The sequence below is a fragment of the Meles meles genome, chromosome 1, assembly GCF_922984935.1.
Source record: "Meles meles chromosome 1, mMelMel3.1 paternal haplotype, whole genome shotgun sequence".
Classification (NCBI taxonomy): domain Eukaryota; kingdom Metazoa; phylum Chordata; class Mammalia; order Carnivora; family Mustelidae; genus Meles; species Meles meles.
Window position 1 is genome coordinate 51,495,887 of NC_060066.1, and position 22,809 is coordinate 51,518,695.

General features: G+C 35.6%; 1 pseudogene; it reads right to left on the minus strand.

Moving 5' to 3' along the window:
- The window catches only part of LOC123943880, a 56,152-nt pseudogene extending 34,975 nt beyond the window's left edge, over nucleotides 1-21,177 (minus strand).
- Nucleotides 21,178-22,809: the final 1,632 nt, after the last annotated feature.

Sequence of the window (22,809 nt, forward strand, 5' to 3'; positions counted from 1 at the left end):
GAATTTTTCCACCTCTATGTTCAAATTCCCATTTATTCATGCATGTTTTTCACCTGTACCTTACATATTATAAATATATATACACATCTATATATACATATACATACATATATACATATATGTATGCATTATATATGTATATACATTTATACATATATATATACATACACACACATATATATATAAAGATTTTTTTTAATTCACTTGGCAGAGAGAGAGAGAGAGAGAGAGAGACATCTAGAGAGGGAACATAAGCAGAGGGAGTGGGAGAGGGAGAAGCAGGCTTCCCAGTGTGTAGGGAGCCCAATGCAGGGCTTGATCCCAGGACCTTGGGACCATGACCTGAGCTGAAGCAGATGTCCAACAACTGAGTTACCCAGGCTCATGATTTAATATATTTATCCATTTAATATATTTAACCATGATTTAATATATTAATCATGGTTACATTGAAACATTTGTCTGATACTTTCAACATTTTGGGTTGTTTCTGGGTTTTCTTTTTTGTGTTTGTTTTATTTATTTTGTTTTACTCTGTTCTTTTCCTGGCCATGGGTTCTATGATGGACTTTGCTTTTGTGAATGTCTCTAAAATTTCATGGGATGCTGAACATAAGTAAAAAGATAACAGAGGCTGAGATAAATAATATTTGCATTTAGAAATATCTACTCCTGTTCTTTTTTCTTGCCATCAGTGGGATATCAGTGTTGTGTCTCTCAGTCTGAGCTTGAGCTAACTGGGTTTGTCATTGTCAACATTATCTTCAGTGTACCAGCATCTTCAGGTGTGTGCTGTTATTACCTTTTGCAGAATATGAGACATGAAAGCCCTTTGAACCTGTGCCAACCAAAGTCCAGTTTTCTCAACATTCTCACTCTTCTCACAGTGGTAGCAGAATTTAGCTTCATATCAGTCCAAGATCCCGGCATAAGCTGTTTTTTCCCCTCCATCCTCCCCTTACAGGCAGTATGTGTGGTAGCAGAACTCCTCAGTATTTTTCTTATTGATCAGTGTATGTGGAGGAATGGAGAAGCAAGTTTCCTGTTCATCCCTTAGTAGGTCCTTAAGTCACATTTGAGTAGACATAAATAAAATCATGACCTTCCTAAATTGTACTTATGATTAATTTAGTTAAATAATGATGGCTGCATGATATATTTAAAACAGTTTGAGGCAAATTCCTAGTGCCTGGGCTTCTACATTGCTGAAATTATCCTCACTTTTTAAAATGGTGTGCTCATTAAAGTGCTTGTTTTCTCAAAAAGCTTATGGAGTATAATTTTTATAAACAATTAGTGCAGTGAAGAGGAACAAAATCAGCCAACAATGCCATGTTTTCAAACACTAGTCTAATGAAAAAAATCTCAAATGATTTTATTGACAAAAATTCTGGAGGTATTAGAGCTTGCTTCATAAACTGAAGTTAAATTTATAGTGCCAATGAATAAATGAAATTCCCAGTTGATAAGCAATTATCATAAGGGGAAAAAGCCACTGTAGGAAGTGCCAGTTGGCAAGTGGCACCCTTGTTGGCAGTCTCTGTCAATGCTACAGACTGAATTGACATCCTCACTGAATTGTCATCTCACCCATAGAGGTGTTCTGTGTAGAACATGGTTGACACATTTTTTAGGAGAGTCCTGGAATGCTCTTTTGCTACGCCGATTCTGCATCTATTCTGTGAAGACATAATGAAAAATAAAAAGGATTTCACTTCATTAAAACATATTTTGTGTCTAAAAACCTTTGTGTGTCTACTTTTCCAAATTTCATTGACATGTTTGATAATGTTTTTAAACTGGGAACGTTACTACAAACATAGATACGGATTTCAAAACAAAACAAAACCAAACCTACTTTGCTAACCCAGAAATCTGATGCTAAACTCGTGCCAACATTTCAGGAGCACATGCTTATTTTACTGAAGTGAAATCAGTTTGAGTTGCTAAACTATAGAGAGCAGTCACCCTGAGAAACAGTGACAGAAAGCTTCCAGCAGGAGGAATAGTTTTAGAAACAAGTTGAGTATGACCCAAATGCATAGACTCTAACCAGGGAATAGCTGAGCTGCAGATTTGTAATTTTGTGGGAGCAGTTTCTAAAAGAGCAGGAGATTCCACACAAGAAGGGGCAAAAGAACATACCTCCTAGGAAGTAAACTGAACTCCAAACTGACTTACTGAATGCAAAAGAGCACTTTTACTGTGGTAAGTTGACAAGTTTCCAAGTTTGCTATAAAACCAGGAGCAGAAGGAAGGAGTTGCTTGCTTTTTTTTTTTTCCCCTTTTTATTTTTTTCTTAAACCAAGCATAAACATGCTGTTCCCAGATGGTTCCTTCCCAAGATGCATTTAGCACCATCCATGCTTTATCTGGGTCAGAACATCGTGGCCAATCCTCATATCTGCTCTTTGTACACGGAGGTAACCTGATTTGTTAATATTGAGTAAATATTCATAGAAAGAACTTGAATCTGGGTGACATCATTTGTGATTGCATCCTGTGTCTATATATCCAAATTAATTAATATTACCTACACTTTACTTACACATACCTTTTTATTTAAAATCTTTAAACTTTTATACAAGCATACGGTGAATAGATAGAAAATTAAGTACACATCTATACCAGGAAAATTAGATTAAAAGAGCCAAAATGTAATAAAATATATTACATGAAATATAGTATTAATGAAAAATAATATTTTTACAGTGGTAGGAATTGCTTTTTCTAACTTCTATGCTTATGTAATCATCTATTTTATACAGAAACAACAGAAAGTGTACGGTTAATGCCATTCTGTTTTATCATTTTTTTTCACTCAAAAATTTGTTAGAAACATCCTATCATGACCATATTACACTTCCACAATAGCATTTTGTTGTTTGCAGTCCATTTTATGGTGGTATTACATTTTGTTAAATACTTCTTCAATTATACATATATGTATTTAATATTTGTAAATCATTGGACATTTATTTAGCTGATTTTTGCATATGTCACTTCTTTAAGCTGAATTTTTAAATGGATGCAAAATATAACATGAAAATTTGAGTCTACACTGAAAATTCAAAAGTTACTAATATGTCTTAAATTGACCCATACTTGGATAATCTCTTTTTTCCCATCTTTTCAAATTTATCCTTTAAATTATTTGTATTAAAATCATTCCATTGTACATATATTTCAAATGTGAAAGTCTTAAGGACATGTACCAAAGAACTTTCTTCGTTTGTACATAACACAGTACAGAGCACAGAGACCTAAACATTAAAAGCTACCAATTATTTGTTTCAGTATCACTGATAACATCTGGGAAATTATATTCTTTGATTATAAGAGAAAGTTAATGACTTATTGTTAAGAAAAAAATTTGTTTTAAGATAAAAATGCATTGTTGTTAGGTTAAAAGAAATAAAAATCTGACCTAGCTCTCTCATCCTGATTATGGTCAGGTACTTGAAAAATTTGAAAGCTAAAGTTGAGTTTTAGTCAAGATCTTAAAACACAAACCAGCTTAGATATGACCTTGGCCACTTAGTAGCTTGAGAAAGAAGTTGTTCTGAACATGAAGATATACCAAATACACAAATATCTTTATAATTTAACTTATTTCAGGCAACACTTTTATTTATTTATTTATTTGATTTTTAATTTTTTTTTTTTTTCATTTGAGAGAAAGAGAGCAAGCAGGGGCAAGGGACAGAGGAAGAGGGAGAGGGAGAAGAAGACATCTCAACTAGGCTGGGAGCCTGAGGTGGCAGTGTATTCTAGGACCCTGAGCACTCAAGACCTGAACTGAAGGCAGAATGATTAACCAACTGAGCCATGCAGGCACAGCTTAAGGCAACTCTTTTTTTATTTTTTTAAAATTTTATTTATTTATTTATTTATTTTCAGCATAACGGTATTCATTGTTTTTGCACCACACCCAGTGCTCCATGCAATATGTGCCCTCCCTATTACCCACCACCTGGCTCCCCCAACCTCCCACCCCCTGCCCCTTCAAAACCCTCTGGTTGTTTTTCAGAGTCCATAGTCTCTCATGGTTCTTCTCCCCTTCCAATTTCGTTCAACTCCCTTCTCCTCTCTATCTCCCCATGTCCTCCATGTTCTTTGTTATGCTCCACAAATAAGTGAAACCATATGGTACTTGACTCTCTCTGCTTGACTTATTTTGCTCAGCATAATCTCTTCCAGTCCCGTCCATGTTGCTACAAAAGTTGGGTATTCATCCTTTCTGATGGAGGCATAATACTCCATCGTGTATATGGACCACATCTTCCTTATCCATTTGTCCACTGAAGGGCATCTTGGTTCTTTCCACAGTTTGGCGACCGTGGCCATTGCTGCAATAAACATTGGGGTACAGATGGCTCTTCTTTTCACTACATCTGTATCTTTGAGGTAAATACCCAGCAGTGCAATTGCAGGGTCATAGGGAAGCTGTATTTTTAATTTCTTGAGGAATCTCCACGCTGTTCTCCAAAGTAGCTGCACCAACTTGCATTCCCACCAACAGTGTAAGAGGTTTCCCCTTTCTCCACATCCTCTCCAACACACATTGTTTCCTATCTTGCTAATTTTGGCCATTCTAACTGGTGTCAGGTGATATCTCAATGTGGTTTTAATTTGAATCTCCCTGATGGCTAGTGATGATGAACATTTTTTCATGTGTCTGATAGCCATTTGTATGTCTTCATTGGAGAAGTGTCTGTTCATATCTTCTGCCCATTTTTTGATATGATTATCTGTTTTGTGTGTGTTGAGTTTGAGGAGTTCTTTATAGATCCTGGATATCAACCTTTTGTCTATACTGTCATTTGCAAATATCTTCTCCCATTCCGTGGGTTGCCTTTTTGTTTTGTTGACTGTTTCCTTTGCTGTGCAGAAACTTTTGATCTTGATGAAGTCCCAAAAGTTCATTTTTGCTTTTGTTTCCTTGGCCTTTGGAGACATATCTTGAAAGAAGTTTCTGTGGCTGATATCGAAGAGGTTACTGCCTATGTTCTCCTCTAGGATTCTGATGGATTCCTGTCTCATGTTGAGGTCTTTTATCCATGTTGAGTTGATCTTTGTGTATGCTGTAAGAGAATGGTTGAGTTTCATTTTTCTACATATCGCTGTCCAGTTTTCCCAGCACCATTTATTGAAGAAACTGTCTTTTTCCCATTGTATATTTTTTCCTGTTTTGTCAAAGATTATTTGACCATAGAGTTGAGGGTCCATATCTGGGCTCTCCACTCTGTTCCACTGGTCTATGTGTCTGTTTTTATGCCAGTGCCATGCTGTCTTGGTGATCACAGCTTTGTAGTAAAGCTTGAAATCAGGTAACGTGATGCCGCCAGTTTTGTTTTTGTTTTTCAGCATTTCCTTAGCAATTCAGGGTCTCTTCTGATTCCTTACAAATTTTAGGATTATTTGCTCCAGCTCTTTGAAAAATACCGGTGGAATTTTGATCGGAATGGCATTAAAAGTATAGATCGCTCTAGGCAGTATAGACATTTTAACAATGTTTATTCTTCCAATCCAAGAGCATGGAACAGTCTTCCATCTTTTTGTGTCTTCTTCAATTTCTTTCATGAGTGTTCTGTAGTTCCTTGAGTCCAGGTCCTTTACCTCTTTGGCAACTCTATTATGTTACTTTTTTCTTGGTGGTGTATATTGTCATGGATATGTATGCAGGTTAAACTGATTATTACATACTAACTCAGCTTAGTGAAGGTGTTTTGAACATCTACCATGTGCAGGATGTTTGGTATATTTGGACTTTCTAAGGATGAATAAGCTGTAGCCATCACCATGGTTTTTTAACATAGTTAAGAAGGTAGGAGAAACCACAAAACTATGACATAAGGTAGATTTAATAAATAAGTAAAAACAAATATCATCATGAATTGCAAGAATATGTGATTAGTTTGGGAGATTTAGGATAAATTCCAAGTCATGGATGTCATTCATTTTAAAGAATGGCTCATACTCTGAGAACAAAAGGAATAGAAATAGGGTTGCCACATAAAACATAGGCCTCTCAGTTAAAGTGTCATTTCAGAGAATCAGTGAATATTATTTTAGCATAAGCAAGCCCCATGCAATATATGGGACACAGTTACAGTTCTTAAAAAACTGTTTCTCTAAAATGCAAATTTAACTGGTCACCTGTATTTTTATTTACAAACTGTAACAACCCTGGAAGGGAAGAGCTAGAAAAGAGCAAACTGTATTATAAAATGTAGGAGGTTAGGGAAGAGCAGGGACTTTTGGGAAAAGCACATCATTCAGTGTCAACACAGAGAAGTGATGCTGCTGAATGGGTAGCATCAGAGGAGCTGAATTAGGGTGCTTGGCCCAACATTGATGAGGCGGGTGATGTTGGACAAGTTGAGAAATATCTTAGTTTTGTCTCAGTTTTTTTCTTCATTAGTGTGAATAATAATTACTAACCTCCTGTCTCACATAGTTGTGAGATGGGGTGGGATGAGTTGTGAGATGGAGTACATTACCATACTTGGTGACTTATGGAAGCATCATAAATTTTAATCTATCACTACCGTAGCATGAGGGAAGGAAGAGTAGAGACACACTCTTGAGTAGAATTTGATTTCTAAATTTAAAACAAGAGAATACAAATAAAGCTTATAGTAAGTTTACAGTAAGAATGGTATGTAGAATTTTTTGACAATTGGTATTACACAGGCACTAACCAACTGGAATAGATACAACAAAGAATCAGATTCTTTTCTTCTTTTTCACATTGGCCTACCTTGTGATACAACTGACTTTCCTGTCTAGTGTGCAAGCACCAGAGACAGAATGTGAGAGGAAAGAAGAAGTTAAGAGATTGTTTACAATTTACGATCTGGACTAATAGTACTCTGATCTTTTTCACTTCCCCAAAACTCTTACTGGTAACTTGTAAATAAAATTTTTGTTTTCTTTGTTTGATTATGAAACCATCACATTTGTAATAGAAAACTCAAAAATACAGAGAAGCAAAAAAGGGCATGTTTAATCAAGAAGTAGAGACACTATTTGATAAAATTAGCAATCATTTAAAAAATGTGAGAATTGATATCTAAAAACAATTTATAGACACACACGCATTTATTAAAATCTCCCACAAGTAAATAGAACAGAAGATTTTAAACACTCAGTTAAAAAATGGGCAAAGGAGGGGTGTCTGGGTGGCTCAGTCAGTTGTGTCTGATTGTTGGTTTCAGCTCAGGACATGATCTCAGTGTTGTGAGACAGGTCTGCTCAGGCTTGTGCTGGGCATGGAGACTGCTCAAGGTTCTCTCTCTCTCCCTCTCCTTCTCTCCCTCCCTTCTCCACATTCATGTGCACTCTCTCTCTCAAAAATAAAATAAAATAAAATAATAATAAAAATTAAAAATATTTGAGGGGCCCTTTATTTGAGGGGTGCCTCAAATAAAAATATTTGAGGATGGCTCAATGGATTAAGCCTCTGCCTTCATCTCCGGTCATGATCTCAATGTCCTGGGAGCCTGCTTCCTCCCCACCCCCGCCTGCCCCTAAGCCTACTTGTGATATCTCTCTCTCTGTCAAATAAATAAATAAAATCTTTAAAAATTTTTTTAAAAATTAAAAATTTTTGATAATGGGCAAAGGATATGAATAAGAATTGCAAGGTAGAAGTAAAAATGGCCAATAAATATATTAACAGTTCTTGAACCTCATTAGACATATATTAAATGCAAATTAAAAACACAGTTTATGTTGAGTTCAGAAAATATATGAAGAAATAATAATATTATTGTTTTTAAATATATGGGAGAATGGGTAATCCCTTACCTTAATGAAGGGGAAAATTATTACATCATTTTTTGAGAACAACTTGAAGTAGCTATGAAATTTTAAAGGTAGAAACCCAAATAGTGGATAATATGGGAGTTCATTTCATAAGGAAAACAAAAAACCCTTGCACAGACACATTTGTAAGAATACTATCTGTAACATTAGTGGTAATAGTGGAAAAAATTGGATATGGCCAAATGTCCATTATAAACATATATAAAAATTATGGAACATCCACATATACTATTATGACATGAAGGTAATAAAGACTGATAAAGATCTCTATGTATTACTCTAAAAGATGATTATGAGCTCTTTTAAATGAAAATAAATCTTTAATGATACATATATACCAAGATACATTATGATGTTATATATGACATATAACATGACATTTTAATATTATATAATATGTATATATTGGGTTATTTTAAAAATTAAAACTGTGTGTGTGCGAATGTGTGTGTTCATTTCAGTGGGATGCATATGAGTGTTTATACATGTAAAGTAAAATGCCTCCTGGGGCTGGAAGATGAGGAAGTGAGGCCCTAAAGTTCTGAGGATAAAAAGAAAAATAGCTTCAGGAGACAATGAATACATAATCTTAAAGATGTGACATACATAATTATGAATACATAATCTTAAAAATGTGACACCTTTTCAGTAGATGTGTGAATAGGATGAGATAAAAAGAAGACATTCTCAAAGAAGTCTGAAGTTTCATGTTTTGGGTTTTATAGAAATAAGGATATTTGAGGTTTATAACTCAAATATAAAGCTATTATAAAGCTATTGAGTTTTTTTTTTCCCTTTTTATTAATTTTTTCAGCGTAACAGTATTCATTCTTTTTGCACAACACCCAGTGCTCCATGCAAAACGTGCCCTCCCCATCACCCACCACCTGTTCCCCCAACCTCCCACCCCTGACCCTTCAAAACCCTCAGGTTGTTTTTCAGAGTCCATAGTCTCTTATGGTTCGCCTCCCCTCCCCAATGTCCATAGCCTAAAGCTATTGAGTTTTGAAAAATAAATAAGTTTATGTTAATGTGCATGTGGTTCTAGAAAAAGTAATTGACACTAGAGCTTTGGATTGGAAAGCCATCTTCATAGAAATTACAGGCCTGTGAACTAGTAACTTTGCAATAGAGGTAAAAAGAATATTGGATACAAAAGATCTAGGAACTTATGGCATCATGAAATGCAAGGAAGCCAAAAGTTTGAAAGCTGGAAAACTAATCATATTTATCACCTCTTACTGTTGCTTTCCCCCAGCAGGTAAAATTATGATCTTGCTGATAGGGTTCCCCTTATTAGAATACAGAAAGTCTTTGAAACTTAGTAATGCATGTGGACTACCTTGCTCAATGTGGCCAACCAGTCAAGACTGGTTACAGAATTTTGAAAACACTGGCTTAAACCTGAATACCATATTCCTCATTATTTTATGTCAATTGGTACTTTCTCTCAGAGTTTATATGTATATGTATTGACTACCTGATAATGAATCTTTCAGTGATGAAAATGTAATTTACATATCATACTTAAATACATTAGTCAAGGTTTAAAAATGTCTGTAATTAATAAACTAAAAAGAAGAAAACACCATCTTGTGGTAACTTCTTCAAATTACCATCAGGCTTTAAAGACCTACTCCAACCACCCAAATGGCATGGCTAAGCAATCAGATTCTACAATAAATTTCAGTATTATATATTGCATGAAATCATATAAAAATAATGATGATCTGAACTAAGGAATTATTTGTAATAGATATAGAGAGGTAGAAAACACAGACATTTAAGAAGTGGTTATTGAACATATAGAAAGAATTTCAGGTTAAATTCGAAGTCTCCATAATGGGCTCTAATTAGAATAGAGAATATTTAAAAAAAATAAGTTTCGGGGCGCCTGGGTGGCTCAGTGGGTTAAGCCTCTGCCTTCAGCTCAGGTCATGATCTCAGGGTCCTGGGATCGAGTCCCGCATCGGGCTCTCTGCTTGGCAGGGAGCTTGCTTCCTCCTCTCTCTCTCTCTGCCTGCCTCTCTGCCTACTTGTGATCTCTCTCTGTCAAAATAAATAAATAAAAATCTAAAAAAAAAAAAGTTTCTGAGACATAGTTAGCTGGAATTACTTGTTGAAAAATCAAGAGTAATGTCCAGCTAACTGTCGGATCCTGAGCAGGAAAAGTGGGAGTGGAGCTGGGACTGGAAATGGAATTCCAGATGCCCTGGCCATTGGCTTCAATCACCAAGGAAGTCGACAGGATGAGTGGGAGTTTGTAAAATAAGAATAGAAAAAATCATACTATACAAAGCACTGACAGTGGAAAAGCCATAATCTAATATCGGACATGGAGATGGACTATTCAGGGAAAGCTCAATTATTATATGTAATACTTAATATTATTTATTTTGTCCTTTGGTTGCTTTTTGACATTGAAAAGCTTTTATCTGTTATTTTACTCTATGATAATCAGTAGCGTTCAGAGGCTTTTTATAGTTAGTAGAGTGGTTTGCTAGGAATTCCAACAAAGATTATTAATTGCATGCATATGTGTATTGTGTTTCTTATCTTAAAGATAGCATTAAATTTCTCTAGTATCAACTCTTTATATTGTGTCCACATTAAAATTAAAGCACAAAATTTGAAAATGTATAATTTAACATAAAATATACCAGTTTACTGCCACTACTTTATGTGATAATACTAAATATACTAACAGTGACCTAATTCAAAAAATATTGCTGTTCAACAAAGATAATATCTATAGATACTGTATTTTTGTAAAAAAAAAAAAAAAAAGAGTAGTTTCACCATGCCATCAAAGGAGATAATGTGTGTGAAAGTACCTACCATAGTACCTCCTGAATTGAGGTAAAGGTTAAATTATATTTATAATTGGCATTTTCTTGTAATTTTACAAAATTCCAAATAACACAAAATTTTATAAATACCACATAGACATACAAAAAAAGATTCATTTTTTTCATAATGCGTGTAGCCCAGTAATGACAATTGGTGCCAGGATTGTTCTGTCACTGTTCCATATAATTTAATAGTTTTTCTTATGAACAGTGAATTTATGACGAGAGAATATGATTTAATGTTTCTACATTAAGCAGAACTTATAATTTTCTATCAACTTGAGTGTATAAAAACTTTATATATCTTGAATTGTTATTTTGAAAATAACCAATATTAGCTCTGTTAGACAAAATTCCAAACTGCGAAGGGCTTCTTCCATAGAGACTCAGTTTCAAAGACAATTATTTTCCTTAGGACAGTTTCTAAGGCCATTCCCTATTCATTTTTGTTATTTTAATGAAAGCTACCAGTTTTCAGCCACTGTTTAATTAAGATTGACTGCTTATTTGTCTAAATTATCCAGATTATTAATTTATCAAATAGGTTAAAAAAAAGTCCATTCCTTCATCAACCACCCCCCCAAAATATCAAGATGACTGCATACATACATGAGTAGAATCTCTGTGACTAAGCCATTGTGGAGTTTATCTGGGGATTCATAAATTAGAAAGTTGAATTTGTTGTTAGGGTTGGAAAGATGTTCTTGACATTGAAAGAGTCTAATAATAATGATAATTATGCTAATAGTCTACCTGGCACTGAGCTGAGACCTGTGTATGCTTTGCCTATAATTCTACAGTATCTTGAGAGGTAGATCATAATAAACTCATATTAAAGATGATGAACTGAGATTCAGAGACGGGACGTGACTTCTACTAAATCATATAATTAGTAATGATGGAAGACAAGGAACTTGGATTTTCTCTTTTCAAATCCAAATACAAGGTCAAAGTAGCACAGAGATGACAGTTTTTTTATGTGTGCTTTTCAGTAGATGTGATTATTGAATATGAATGGTCCAAGCCGCTAATTTAGCCCAAAATTCCAGATATTTGAAAGTTCTGAATGACGTTCATATGAATCTTTCTTTTATGCCACCTAAGTGGTTTTGCAAGTATCTCTCTTAGAGGGAAAAAAAAGATGGGTTATTGTATATTCTGAAGTGTGGAATCTCTTAAATTTTTACCTTTCTAGTCATACATTAAAAATTTTGGGAAAACTGCCTACTTTATGTAAGTTTTCCTATTAGCATGACTGCCATAGTACTTTGAAGTAAATTCAAGTACAAGAGTGGGAAATTCAAAGACTACACAATTTTTTTTCCACCAGCTGCTTGTGGCTGGCTAGGAAGATTACTGTTGGGAAGGAAGCCTTACACTCTAGCCTACCCCACAACAATACAAGATGATAAAGAAAATCAAGTACAACAATCAATCAAACATCTGCATTACTTTAGCTGCTATACAAACAATTGGACAGCAGTCCCTTTGTTTGTGGATAGAGAAAAGACACAAAATCCCGCCTCAAATGAGATGAGATGGTGGGTTTATCAAAAGTAGGAGCCCTGCTTAAAAGACTTGTTCCATTATATTCACTTAGTAATACTGAAGAAAGTTGAACTTTTATTTCAACTGAGTTTTTCTCTACCTTTTAATAAAACATGAACACTGTGTGCCCTTTTCATTAATTTTTTTCCCCAAAATGTGAGATAATGCAAGAGGATAAAGTGAAATGTAATACTACCCAAAGTTTAATTAAAATGTTCAAAAGGAGAACTTTATTAATATTTAACTTTCCTCTCCCAGCAAAGATTCCTAGCACATTGAAAACATTTCAACCAAGAGTGAAAGAACTCATTATTCCCAAACTTATGATAATTATATATGTGAAATATAACCTTTGCCATATTATATAGCGGATGATAGTTTGGATCATAGAATTTACACTAAAATTGAAAATATATTTGCAAAGTAATTAGCTGGTTGTCCTCCAAGTTGGGGATAAGGTAGGCCATTGTAAACCTAAAAAGGGATGCAGAAATAGGCACAAGAAAGAGCATATTTCTACTGTAGTAGATCAAGTATATTACAGGTCCTGATTCTCTGCTCCCCACCATATTCATGCTCTTTCCCACAGTGCCCTGCCGGGTCACATACCACCACCACAATGAATCAAGATTAGCCTGGGACTGGCCTTGTTCAGTGTGGTGTGTTTAGATGTTATGCTGGCAGATGGGATGCAGAAGGAGATTTGGAAACATATTTGTGCATTTCCGCTTGTCCTTTTTTTCCTTTGCGAAAGAACATGCCTGAGCATCTGTTGGGAAATGAAAGATATGTAGAACAGAGACAAATTGTCCAAGTTTTCAGCTGAGGACATCATATATGAACCTCTAGTTGTGTGAATGAGAACAGGCAGGGACATTAGAAATGTCTAGCTGACCCACTTCTGACCACAGAAGCATGAAGGAGAGTAGTCAAGATCAGCCAAGCCCAATTCAGATCAGATGAATTCTGTAAACTCTTGAGCCAAATACATGTTTATTGTGTTATGTCACTGATATATTTTGGATCTCTGTTACTCAACATTATTGTGGCAATAGATAAATAATGCATCTGCCTAAAGCATTAAAAATAAAATCAAATCCATCTTCAGGTATTTCCAAATAGAACTATGTGTTATTTATTATAGGTGGGAAGGAGATAGTACTTGCAACAGTTAACAATGAACTGATCCGATTGAGGGGACTATCTTCTTGGTCTCTTCCCACTAGATCCACTGTTCTTTGAAACCATGGATGTTTTTGCCTTTGGGGGAAAGATAAGTAATAAGGAATAGCTTTATTGGTACCTACACTTATCCTGAAATGATTTATTATTGTACTATTCCTTCAAGTGTGTGTGTATGCATGCGTGCAAGTATGTGAGTGTGTATGCATGTGGTCTGCCACCAGAAAGACTCATACTTAATTCAAGTAAACAAATACAGGAAAACACCAAAGAAAAATTGCACCAGACAAGTTCAATAGGCAAGGAAGACTTCCTTCAACAATATTTAAATACGGGAGAGGTTGAACTCAGATCTGCTGAAACAAAGGATGTAGGATGGGTTTTGTTTTGTTTTGTTTAGATTTTATTTATTTATCTGGTAGAGAGAAAGCACAAGTAGGCAGAACAGTAGGCAGAGGGAAAGGGAGAAAAAGGCGTCCCGCTAAGCAGAGAGCCCAACATGGGGCTCCATCCCAGGACCCGGGGATCACACCTGAGGCAAAGGCAGCTGCTCAACCAACTGAGCCACCCAGGCACCCCAAGATGGGAGTTTTTATAAAAACTGGAGTGAGCGAATGGACAAATATTTGAGGATATCAGTGGGTATGTCGATCCTTGTGATTAGGCAATCTGTATTTATTAATTGGCATTGATCTTGATCAAAGTTATGCTCTTACCTTCTTATAGAGAGTGGAAGACAAGGATGTTATTTTTCTTGATAACAATATTCGAAAGGGATGACTACCAAGTTCTTGAGAAAGATGTTCTGTGTAGTAAGAGTGGCAAGAGGCTGGGTGAAGATTTATATCTCAAAAGGGCTGAAAAATAATTTGCAATTTCAAGTTTTCTAGAGTCAGTGCTCTAAGAATAGGGAGGCCTAGGGCCTATCTTCAGGAAGAAACCCATCCAAAGTTTAGTCAGGCTGAGAGAAATGCTAAGGCTGTGTTGGTTGGAAATAATGTTGGAAGTGGAACGGGAAAATCATATTAAGCTACGTTTTTCTGTCTTTTTCAATTTGGATATATTTAGTCTCTCTGTTCCTTCTTCTCTTTGCAAATTAACTATATTATATTTGGCACAGGATGACTTTTCCTGGTCATTCAACATTGCTTACCAGCAACATCAGCTAGCATATGACTGGCTTTGATATGTACTGTTGATTCCTGTTGTTTGTGTTATATAGAGTCACCACAAACACTGAGTTAGTGAATACTGAGCCATTGTTCCTAGAAAAAATATAAGGATAGATTCCTGTGAGCCTCTGGTCACATTTTCACTAACCAATCAATATATTACCTTTTTTTGTGCATTTCTTCTTAAATATGCCTTACTTATTATATATTAAAGTCAGAGCCAACAATAATTTTTTCACTATTTGTGTTGCAAAAAATAAGTGTCTCACAAAATACAAAGTAAGAAAAGAGAACTCAGATGTAATCTGAAACAAAACATGTTAACATTGGAACTACTATTGAATGGTCCAGAAATTTAGATAGAAGATGAGTTTACTTCAGACTGATTTCTATAATAAAATGAATATTTAAAATTTTCCTATAGTAAGTCAGTCATATTCCTTTCAGAATAAAAAGATCATCAGTTGTGAGATTTAGTTAGAAATGACTTTACTATGTCTGGCAAGAGGTACCCATATGGCATGTGCCTTAGCCTAATTCTGTGTTAAGCAAAAATTCTGTATGTTTCTCATAAATAATTCTAAGGTGGTTCTGCTCTGGATTAACATTATAATGAAACTGACCTGTAAGAAGAGTAGATTGTCCAAGTTTGGGAGAGACCTCATTCCTCACTGTCTGATTATACATCGGTGCTATCCAAAGTGTAGTCATAGATGTTTGCTATTGCCAGAACTATTGGTGACCTCAAAATGTATGGAAATCAGGGTATGCATCAAATGAAGCACACTTATTCCAGTTCTAAAATATAAGGATCACATAACATAACTGAATATGTTTCTCTATCCTCATGATGGATGACGTTGAGCAATATTTTCATTTATGACATATTTTTGGTGTAGCAGGGGGCAAAATGGCTACTAATTCTTATAGGATTGTCTACCAGATTGTGTTTTTGATAGCAAAGAGATGATAGAATTCAAAATAAAAACAAAAGCAAAACCCTGAATTTGCATTTCTTGGAGGCTTAATACATACGTTCTAAATAAATTTTAAAAATTCAAAGCCAAAAGCAAGAAATGATTCAAAAATAAAAAATTAACCCCAGAAGTAGTACTTGCAAGTATACGGCACTTTAAAAAAAAACTTCCCTCTGAGCTGTAAGTTTTATTTCTTATTTTTTTTTCTGTAAGTGCTTTTAAAAATATAATTGAGGAAACATTTCCAAAGAATCAAGCATCTAGGAGTAATCTTTTAGTTGTGCCCAAGCAAGAACAATCACACATAGTCTGATCTTTCAAAAGGGTCTGTTGGTGGGACAGGCAAATGGACTGATTTGGTCATATATTAATGGTGATTCCTTCAAATGCACACAGTTGAAGAGATTTTTACATTTTCTGATGGTAGGGTCAGGAGCTAGAGATTAAGAAGTTATCAGAGAGTGTTTCTACTTTGCCCCCGGAATATTTCTGAGTTACTTAGGGAATAAATGAACTGACTGTAAGATAGCTAGGTAGAGTTGACACATCCATCATGATTATTGTTTAAAAATATTAACATTAATTATATTTTAACTATATCATCTAATCAGGAAGGAATAAACAAACATGCACAGGTAATACACACACATATACATATGGGTGCATATGTATATATATGCACATATATATACACACACATATATATGTGTTAGGAAAATATTTTTTAATGATTATTTATTTGAGAGAGAAGGGGGGGGAAGGGCAGAAGGAGAGGGAGAGAAATCCTCAAGCAGAGTCCCCACTGAGTGGGGCTCCGTCCTAGGACGCTGAGCTGAAGACCTGAGCTGAAATCAAGAGTCAGCTGCTTTACTGACGGAGCCACCCAGGCACCCCAAGAAACAATCTCTTTAAAAACTATATAATACACATGGAAATAAGACATGTAACTTTGGAAATATCCATGTATGTTGTGGATCAATGAAAATTTCTTGAGATTTGGGAAATACTATTTTACGTGTATTCACTGTTTTTCACCTTAATCATGGTATAGTTATATGCCATTTTCTGTATTATGATGGAGCAGGGATTACACATCAGGCAAGCCAAATACGGCCTGCCACCGTTTTCAGTACAGAAAGCTAAGACTGGTTTTTACATTTTTAGATATTAATTTACAAAAATGAAGGATATTTTGTATATGAAAATCATATAAAATAGAATTCTGGTGTCCACTCATAAAGATTCATTGGAATACATCCACAGTCACTCATCTACATGCAGTGTAAGAGTGCTTTTATGCTAAAGTGACAGAAATGACTTGGGACATGTATTGTATGACTCGCAAAGGAGAAAATATTTACTAGCTGGTCCTTTGCAGAAAAATGGGTTGACTTGTGTTATACATTATAATTTATGCACATAATAAATAAAAACAAGCTTTTATTTTACCTCAAGTTATTACAAGTGAACATGCATGCTTTCCCACCTTGATCCTTTCAGAAATGCAAACAAATATAAGGGGGCTGGAAGCAAGCAGGTGGAGAGAAAGTGGGAGAAGTCAGTATGGATTCAAATTCCTTTTTCTATTTAAAAAAGCATGAAAGTTTTCTAGAATAATTCATCTAAAAGAAAGGAAGAAAAAAGAGAGAAAGAAAGAGAAGGGTAAATGTCATGTGAGAAGAGAATATTTTTACTGTCTTCAAGTAATACAATTATGTCACTTGATGGCAGAGAATTTTAATGAATTAACTTTAAAAGTAAGTAGTTTCCAAAGTCTTGAAAATGTGCAATGTATTTCACAATATAGATGATTGGTCGAATAACTCGGTAGAGATGAAATTTCATACATTCAGCTTTAAAAATTTCATGTGTAGCTATGTAGTTACTTCAAAGATCTTTTTCTCCTCCTGTGAAAATCCTTGTGGCAGCATACCTATATAGTAAGGACAAACTGCTAAGCCTGGGAAAGGAAAATAATATGAATAATCAATTTGTCAAGAACAAGTAAATAAAAATATTATTTTACTTATCTCATAGACCCAGAGCTTATTTATTAATAATTTCTTTGAGCCAAAAAATGAAAATGTTCCGCTGGAGCTGAAAGTTTTTCTACCTTCAGTATAAAATCTCAACTTTCACAGGTGTTAATGAAAGAGATGTAAGTGTATGAAAAAGAGAATAGGCACTGAATTATTTATAAAGGTGAGCAATAAAAAAGTGTAAAGAACTGGGTGTCTCGGAAGATGGTAATGAAATATGGATTTTTTAATGACTTTTGATCAGCACTTTGATTAATAGGCCACTGTAATCATCAGATTAAACCAGTTTCCTTACCAGAATGCGTATATAAATTTGTAGTCAGAATGACCAACTTGTTTTAGTCCATATGAATAGCTTTTGTTACATTATATTTAAAATTTGCTTTGGAAACAAGCATATATGGCAAACTAAAGCAGATATTTAGTATATATCAAAAGGCAGAAGAAAAATATGCATTCCTAAACTTGTCAACCTTTATATTATGTACACTCTCATGAATACTTAAACAAACATTCTCAGCTCGTTCTTACTTAACAAGGTAATGTGACAGAGAAAAAGAAGCCACAGGTTAGGGATCCTCCGGCAACTGTAGATCAGTGCATATGGTACCTCATTACCAGGCTGATTTTAATGGGGTTTTAGAGCTTTAAATTTCACATCACAGTTGGTGCCGATATACATTTTACTGTTATTGCCTTCCCCTTGCCAAATAAAGATAATTGATGATTTTAGTGATTTTGAGATTTCAAAGCCATGTCTATATTTAACTTTGATATCTATTTTTGCATTATCTTCATTTATTTCCGAATCCGGTTTTTGTGGGTAATTGTTAAACATTTAAATTGAACACCTAGAAATGCACTCTTAAAATCATTTTAATGTTTTCTTCATTTAGTGTCAGATTGGTCTATCAAACTCAATACCTTTTCTGAAATTAGCTATATATAGTATATATATATATAATTCTATATACAATTCTTTCAGTAACCAAATATATTATGAAAATTCTAAATTTTTATTACAATCATTTTTGGAGACTTGATGTTAGTTCCTATGAAATAATTTAAGGAATAAAAATACTAAAGGAACAACTTTCAAATCATGATAATTTCTATCTTTCTGGAACTCCTAAGAGGTGCACACTTAATATCATCTACTTAATACAAAATTACATACTGTTATAAATGTGTTCCAAATTACTTGCATGTGTATCCACATTGCTTCCATAATAACACTGATTTACTTAAGGACCAGAAGTATATATTATACCACTTTTATATTTCTTACAGCAAATGATACAATACCTGGCATATAACATTTTCTCAAGGAATTTCTACTAGAAAAGGAAAGGGTCAAAGGAAAGCATGAAGGAAGGCATAAAGCTCCACTCTGACCTCTTTGAAATAGTGAAATCACTGGAATTTAAGTGGTGCACATTCCACCTGAACTCCAGGATTAGCTTCTTACCATGAGAAATGAAGGGAGAGGAAAAGCCTGGCCGCCCTTGTATGAGTAAGGCTAGGTATGAGGGACCAAAAAAAAAAAAAATTCCCCTTGGATAATTTTCTCCACTCAGCTTTGAAATAAATATAAAATGAAGTCAGGCAATTAATGTGTTGCTCTGGGCTGCAAATCATGTGTTTCTGGGGAAAGAGGGAATGACACAAAGGAAGCATGGTGACTTGAGATGAAATGGGGGCTACGGTTGTAAACCACGAACCTGTGTCTTTCCTACTGTCACTTCATTTTTAACAGCATGTTTAAGGGATTAGGAATCAGTGTGAGGAAATAAGCTTCCTACAGAGTTGTGTTTATTTGTAAGGAATTTAACACAATTGAGTTACAAAATCAATGTATACTTAGAGTAAAATTAAACATTTTATGAAATGAATAATTAGACTTTCTGGAGCTGATAAAAAATTGTGTATTACTTAAAACATTTCAACGTTAGCAACATTTATATTAGTAGTACCTCCTAAATGCTTACCTTATGCAGGACACAATCACAGGTATTTGACTTGGAAGTGATGTAAACATATATTTGTATAGAAGGTCACATAAGAGATGTGATGTCTACCCTGAAGTCATTCTCACTTCTTCCTTCTTAGCAGAAGCTTGCCTTATAAAGATATCCCCTACTCCTTCCTTCCATCCCAATGCCCCTTCTTGACACCGACCCTACCCAGGCTTAGGGAAAGCTAACATCCCTCTGGACCCAGGGGTTCAGTAATGAGTATGTGAACTGGTTCAGGCTGTGACATAGGAGCATGACACACGAAAACCATGTTGTGGGGTCTCTGGGAAATTTTTCCACATCCTGAAAGGAAAGACATAGAAAACAACAGTATTTATTTTTCCTTTGGGTTTTGCTGAATTATGTGTGAATGTGACATTTGCATAGCAGCGAACTTCTTCCCATAGCCGCAAGAATGAAGCCTTATGATGAGTGATGGAACAGAGGGATTGCAAAACTGACCTCACCGAGTCACTGTATCAGCTGATCTTTAGAACACTGCTCACCCACTGCATACACATTTTTCTAGATTTCCTGCAATGTACAAAATACATTTCCTCTTAATTAAGCCAGTCTGAATGAAGTTGTTCCATTATTTGCAGCTGAAATACATCCTAATGGATGCTCCAGGAGAATTTGTTAGAGATACTCATAAAATAGTGGTAATAGCTGTCATTGAGAGCTCACCATTTGCTAGGCACTTCTACGTATCTTAAGTGTGTTATATCCATAAGCTCAGCAACACACAAAGGCGAAGAGGGGTATTATTTTTATTAGCCACTTTTTGTAAATAGAGAACTTGCGACTTATACTGGAAGATAAGGACAGAATCAGGATTTGAAATCATTCAGTTTGGCTTCAGGGCTTGAATGATGCTGGTGCTCCAGAAGGGTATATATTCTAAGAACAGACCCAAAGGCTCACTGAGGTCTGTAAATTGTTGCAGATATGGAATCTGCAAGTCTAAAACAAGAAAGAATTCATTGAGTAGGTAGAATTTGAGCTGCAGCCACAAAGAGAAGGGGGGTGAATACAACCAACATATAGTAAGAGGTATTTCAGGGCCAGGTGAAAGGGTAAACAACAAAGGTGGAAGTGAACTTGTCACTTTTTTTGAGGAGCAGTGGATTGTGCCGCTTCCAGTCCGCGACCAGGGGAGAAGAATTAGGCACAGACAAGTCAGCTTCAAGATTGGGAGCAGGGGGCAACAGTCGAAAAGACTGCGGCCACGAACAACTCCACAGTCTCACTTTTATTAGATTGAAACAATAGCCAACAGAAGAATCGATGAAGGTCAAACGCTAGTCACATGCCTTGTGGACAACAAGCAAGGAGGAGGATAAAGTTTATAGTTAACCAAGCACATTCAAAGGACTCATCTAAAAGACAACGGGGCCTTCTGGGAAGAGAAAGGAGCGATAACGGAAAAGGGAAGCAGGCGGTATTTCGTTCCACCCTGAGCTGACCGGGGGTTCCCGGGTGCTCGGCTTTCCTGAAGCAGGCGGCGTTCCCGGCTGCCCGGCTTCTGTGAAGGGGGGGCGTTCCGCCCTGAGCGAGCCGGGCATCCCCAGCTGCCCAGCTTCACGGTCGTATATTGTCCTTCTCCCCAAAAACCTGTTGCCAATAACATGTTTTTCTTAAGGCCATATCTAAATGTGCTTGGCAACGAGTAAAATCCTCCAGGGGCTATAGTTTAAGCAACAAATTGTTCCGAGGGGCAGTAGCAGATTGTGGTAGCCAGATTCAGGAGAGGATTAGAGATAAAAAAAGACTGGGAGAAAAGGTACATAATATGGTAGAGAGATTAATGATTTCCCTCCCTGCAAATATGCACATCATAATCCCTGAAACCAGTAAATATGTTTCATTACACTCAAAAGGGACTTTGCAGATGTAAGGGTAGAGACCTTGAAATGGGACTTATCCTGGATTACCAGGGTGGGCTCCAGTTTATCACATGAGCCCTCAAAATCAGAGAACTTCCTCCTGCCAGAAGAGTAGAGAGATGAGGCAGGAAAGGGGGTCAATGAGTTGAAGTGTAGAAAGATCCAACCCACCAATACTTGCTTTGAGGATGGAGAAGGGAGCCATGAGCGAAGGAATACAGATGACCTGAGTAAACTAAGAACAACTCCCTACCTGACAGCCAACAAGGAAACAGGGACCTGAACTCCTGGAATGAAATTCTGCCAACAACCTGAATGAGTTTGGGAAGGGATTCATCTCCAGAGCCTCCAGAAAGGAACAGAGACCTGCCCACACTTTGAATTTGGCCTTGTACAACCCATAGTAAAGAACTAGCTGAGCTATATACTATTCCAGTATTTTGATCTACACAACTAGAAGGTAATAAATATGTGTTGTGTTGTTTTTAACCACTTAATTTGTTGTAATTTTTTATATGCAGCAACTGAAAATAGAGGTAGTAAGTAGGGACAGGAGAGGTACTAAGTAGGGATGGAGTAGGACAGAGCAAATTTAAGAGAAACATAAACTAGTGTCTCCCATGGGGTGTTCTATAGGAAACTGGTTCTTTAAGTAAAACACAGAATTAAACAAAGTTAACAAAGTATTTGACTTCTTATATTTTTAATGTGGTCATGAAATGTTAAGGTGAAGGACCAAAACAAAAAGTATGTGGTGCTTTCAAGACTCCACTTAGGTTTAAGTAACCTCGGATTTATTTTAAGTGGCTAATATAATCAATCCCACCATAAATACATTCAATTAAACATTCACTTAAAAAATAAACTATAGGGGTGCCTGGGTGGCTCAGTGGGTTAAAGCCTCTGCCTTCCGCTCAGGTCATGACCCAGGGTTCTGGGATTGAGGCCCGCATTGGGCTCTCTGCTCGGCGGGGAGCCTGCTTCCTCCTCTCTCTCTCTGTCTGCCTCTCTTCCTGCTTGTGATCTCTGTCTGTCAAATAAATAAATAAAATCTTAAAAAAAAAAACTACATTTCACTTGTAAATTCATTTATATGATTTTAAATTTGTTTTTCAAGTTATCTGATTATTTTCCTGGATCAGCATTTTTCTTTTTTCTCATATTTTCATTTTTTCTCTTCCTTATCTTTTAACTTATTCCTTACTTCATATAACATTTTTGCTATTAACATTTTTAAAAGAAGATAGAAATTTTCTTACAATTTAGAAACATTTAAAATACTGCAGTTATCACAGGGCAATATTCTACAAT